The sequence below is a fragment of the Trichosurus vulpecula genome, chromosome 6 (genome assembly GCF_011100635.1).
Source record: "Trichosurus vulpecula isolate mTriVul1 chromosome 6, mTriVul1.pri, whole genome shotgun sequence".
Taxonomy (NCBI): Eukaryota; Metazoa; Chordata; class Mammalia; order Diprotodontia; family Phalangeridae; genus Trichosurus; species Trichosurus vulpecula.
In genome coordinates, this window is record NC_050578.1 from 259,974,508 (window position 1) to 259,979,879 (window position 5,372).

General features: G+C 40.5%; 1 pseudogene; it reads right to left on the bottom strand.

Annotated features, from left to right (window-relative positions):
• Positions 1–201: 201 nt before the first annotated feature.
• LOC118854976 lies at positions 202–5,111 on the bottom strand (annotated as a pseudogene).
• Between the last annotated feature and the right edge of the window lie 261 nt (positions 5,112–5,372).

A 5,372-nucleotide genomic window follows, 5' to 3' on the forward strand; every position in this document is an offset into this window, starting at 1 on the left:
ATCATTTGTTTTGCTAAGAATTCTACCTTTCTGTGTAGTTGTGAAAGGTCACTCCCCCCATTTTTCTCTAATTTCTTGATTATGTAACCTTTTCTAATTCATGTTATATATGCATTTTGAGTTAACTTTGTGATATAGCTTAAGCCATTGATTGAATTCTAATTTATTCCCAGTTCTTTCCATTTTCCTCAGCACTTATTCTCAACCAGAGCTCTTCAGACCTAAGAGTGTAGCAAAACACTTGGGCTTCTGGGTGTCAATGGTGATCAACATGAAAGGACTGACTATTGGATAAAACATGGAAAGTGTGACTGTCAAACGTAGCTCCCAGTGTCTGGTTTCCCTAGCAGAAGCTACATAAATGACAAAAGGGGAACTGACCGAGTTAAAGCAGACAAAGGTGATCGCCAGCATCAGGATGGCTTTGGTGGCTCTGGCCTCAGGGGAGGCTCTGGGGGAGAGGCTCGTGCTGTGAATGTGTTGGAATTGCTGGTTGTGTCTGTGCAGGACAAACACCATATAGCCACTGGAGCAGATCATGAGACTCACAAACAGAGCATCAACAACTGACTCACAAATTAAAATTTTTACCATACTTATGGCTTGTGTGTCAAAAGAAATGTGCCCGATCCTCCATCTTTCATTGCTACTGTTTCTTGGACTAATATAATTCATAGGCACAACAATATCAAGAAGAAGATTAAAAACCCAGCTCAGGATACAGCAGGGAAGAATATACTTTTGGGCTCTCAATTTGATCTCTGCCCATCTAAGGCTGCTGGGACTGATGGTGATGGCTTGGAAGATACTCAGGAGGCAGGTGTTACAAAGGGAAACACCTCGGGTCACTCTTATGAGGTAAGTTAAGATTTTACCCATGATATTATCTAGGAAAGATCTCCATCCCCAATTGATTGTTATGGGAATGCCTCTGAAAAGAATCATCAAGACATGGGCAAAGGCCAGATTGATGATTATTAGGCTTATGGTTCTTTTCCTGCATCCAGTGATAAACATCTGGCTGTGTAGATAAAGAAGGGACATGTTCCCAAGGACTCCAAAGAAAAGCACAGTCAAGTAGACAATCTCTAGGCCACCTTTACGAGAGATCATTCCTTGATCGTCTCAGAGAGCTTTGTTGTCAGATCCAAAGTGACCTGGGAAGAAACACAGAGAGAATTTGACTTTTCCAGAGTAAGTATTTCCCAATAAAATTCCACAACCTACTCACCTTCTACATGAGGAATGGTGAACCTTTCAGATAAGTGGTACCACTCCAGTACTCATGAGACATTTTTTCAACTTACCAACTCACAAATATTTATTATTCATTTGCTGTATGTCTTAGTAATTGACTGATTCCCAGCTTTCTCTAAGTCATACCTTTTCATCTTGGGCCATGACTATCGCCTCTTTTCCACCAGTACTTTGGACTGCCCCCAGGCTCATCGCATGTGATAGGTAAGTTTTTGCCTTATCCTTTCCTGGCCTGTGTCTGCAGGTCACTTCCCTTCCATTGCCTCACCATGCCACTGTATTTGCCTCAGTACACTTCTATATTCTTCCTTTTTAAAAGCTCATTGAAAGTAAATAATGTATTAGTTGCTTTTGCTCTTATCCTTTGTGCTTAGCAAAGTTCCTGGAGCACAGTAAGGCCATTCAGGCTGGCCTTTTGTGTAACTAAAATTAAATGAGAATAACTCAAGCTTGCAGGTGTAAGCTTGGGTCACCATCAATCTTTAAGGGACAGTGACTAGAAAACTTGTCAGATATTTTGCTTTTAATGTTAAAAAACCTCAAGGCCATAAAATGAGGGTATGTTTGTGTGTATACGTACACATATACGTGTATATACACAAATATTCCTATTCCTATCCATATATGTATGTATACTCTAAACTTATACCCCCAAGGAGCAATTAAAGTCTCCCCTGGAGAAGGTTGCACAAGATTACTTAAATATCGATCTATGTCTCCACATTTCCACGGTGCTTTCTACAAACCGTATGGAAATGCACATTTTCCATAGTTAATGGTTCCATTACACATAACAATTGTGCATAAGAAGAACAATATAAACAGAGAAAGGAGTAAGTGAATCATACTTCCCATGATCCTCATTTTCATCTGAATTGGACAATAGAGTGTTGAATATTTTTATACAACCACTTATACACATACTTATACACACACACACACACACACACACACACACACCAAGAACATGGTTTAAAATTATATAAAACTCAATAGGGAAACTGGTAGGATTGAGGGAAAAGAGAGGGAGGAAAATGGGAGGGAATGTCTTTGAGCAAGTGTTCATAAACAAAATTAAGGTAAGCTGGAGAAAGAAATGACAAATCACTCTTTGGCAATCCCAAATCTTTGCTAAGAAAACCCGAAGACAGATCATCAAGAGTTAGATATGACTGAAAAATGACTTAATAACAAAAACAAAGTGCAAGAAGAGTGGAAATGTGGGGGATGGGAGAAGAGGTAGATTTGAAATGACACTTTCTGCTAAACAAAGGATTTTCTATTTGAGGTGATAAGGAACTAGTGGAGCTTATGGAATAGGGGAGGAGATGACATGGGTGGACCTGAGGGTTAGCAAAATTGCTTTGGGCTGAATGGAGATTGGCCTGGAGTCAGAAGAGCCTTGTGCTACTTCAAATCCTGCCTCAGACACATACTCAGTCTGCTATGCTGGGAAAGTCACTTACCCTCTCTCAGGCTCAATTTTCTCATTTTTAAACGGGAATAAAAAGAGCACTTCCCTCTTACAGTTTTCAGGATAAAATGAGTTAACATAGGAATAGTACTTTCCAAACCATGAAACACTACGTAAATGCTAGTCATTGTCCACCATTGTAATTATTCAAGAACTGAGCTATTTGTTGGCTGAAATCACATGTAGAATGAATTTGTATACTACTCATGCTTATATTGCCTGTTATATTTGACATTAGAATTCTGGTTTCCGTAGACCTCTTCCCCACATTCCCTCCCACTAGCTTATGTCTCTAGGAGAGCTGAGACCTACTCTGGTCTAAACATTTGTGTCTCTCCTTGCCCACCTCCCCATCCCACCATGTGCGAAGCCCAGTGCTCTGAATACAACCAGAGATTAACCCAGACATAATGAGCTGAAGTCTTACTGCCCTGTATAAAGACTCCTAAAGGTGCCCATTGAAAGGGCCAATGGACCTATAAAATCAATATTTTAATGCAAATACAATTGAGCAAGTGTATGTGTGTCAGGGGAAGTGAACCTAGGAAGAGAGGTTGGATCCTAGGAAGCAGTGGTCCATGTAGACTAAGATCTCAGAATACTTTTGGGGGAACCCATGTCTATGGAGAAAACAGGGCCCTGTCAGGTTCATGGAAGGAACCAGGCTATTGAAGTCATCAACTGTGGGGCAGGGATGGGAGAAACAGACCATCTGGTAGCTTCCTATTTCAAGTCATTATTTTGGCTAAGTAGCTATTGCTAGGCTGTGTGTTAGTATGGTTAGAGCTCTGTCCTTCAAGTCAGAAAAACTTGGGTTATAGAATTTTCTATGATGCCAACCAGCTTGTGTTTCTCTGGGTATGTCATTTAATGGCTCAGTGGTCCAAGCAAATCTTTAAGATTATAAACTACAGAGCAGTTGCTGATCTGCATTGCTGGAGACAGTTACCTTACTAGGATGTCCTCACTTGGATAAAATTACAGGGTCATTACAATAAATATATGTTTTTTAATTTCCTTAAGGAACATGATTGCTATTAGCACCTTTAAATATCAGTATCTTGTGGCAGTCCCCAATCCCCCTGCTCAGGAGTCATACAGTACTATACAGGGTATTCCTAAAATCTGGACACATAGGCAATTGATGGCAATGTGGAGTTATTGCATCGGGTTCATGTGAATCTTGCAAAGCACATCAACTTTTGCATCACAAATGATGGAAATTATATTGAAGATGTTATTTGTTGATATTCCACTTAAATAAAATGTTGTTGAAAATTTCATTCATTTCATTTCTTGAAAATATGCATTTTTGCCTATGTGTCCAGCCTAATGTAATCATGTTTTCCAATGAAGAAACAGTAATATCTCACCAGGGTCTCTCAGTTAGGATCTGTCCCAGTCTACTCCAATTCAGCACCTGGATATGGAAGATTGAGTAGATCTTGGCTAACACTGATGATGATAATAACCCTAATTCTGTTTCTAATATTATTTGTAAAATGCTTAGCACAGTTCCTAGAATATAGCAGGAACTTAATAAATGCTTATTATCTCTCTCCATTCCTCACTTCCCTTCATAGCCTACTCTGACTCATGCACAGACAATTGATTGAGTGGGCTGGACAGCTCAGGTTCACTCTGTATGTTGTCAATGGAACCAAAAAGTCTTTTCTGTCTCAGAGGTGAGACTTAGACTTAATATCTGACATAAAGTAACTGATTAATAATTGCCTATTGATTTAATAATTGATTCACAGAGAACAATGCTGTTGCATATTGGGGCTAGGTGGAAGCAGAGAAACTAAAGGATCTGGGAGCAGAAGCCAAGGCTCTTGCCTCCAATACTTATCTCTAAACATAGGAAAATAGTCATGATCTTGAACTTCCTTTGTGGTGTCTTGAGATCCATAGACACGTTACCTTCTCTCTCAGCTGAAAGGAGCTCTATTAGAGCTCAGGAACTCCTGTTCCTTAGGCAGGGGCCACACAGTAACTACAGCCCTTCCCTTCATCAGGCTCTTGAAGCAATAATTCACTGGGGCTCCGTATGATTTTGGAGTTGCTATTGAGGCAGAATTTTTTCATCACCTAGGTCTAGCACTGAGATTTCTCCCTCCTCCCATCTCACATATGTTCCTCTGCCCTAGTCTAGGAGGGTAGGGTACAGAGCAGGGAGAAAACAGAGAAAAAAGCCTAACCATTTCCCATTGCAGGTACAATGCCTTTTCTTTTTCCCAATACATATCCCTATTTAGGCAACTTCCCTCAAATTTCTGCCACATCCCCACCACTCAGAGAGCCACTGAGATTGCTTTCTACCAATCCCTGTCTCTGAGACTGACCTTCAGTTACTCACCATGTTGTTCTCTGTTGCCAGGACAGGAGGTAGAGCTGTGCCATTTGGTGCGGGATTATGCATGAGGTGGGTACTGGCAGGGCAGCAATTATAGGGAAAGTTGAGTCTGACCTCATCTCCCCCAAGAGTTGCTATTATCATCATCTTGTGGAAGAGTGACATTCTTGGCTTGGGGAAATTGGGAAGTTTCTTAAAGAAGAAGAGGAAGAAATTAGGTTTTGTCTCGGGTGCAAATTCTCTTCAACAATGACTGTAAGTCAATTAAAGTCTCCAAAGGAGCTT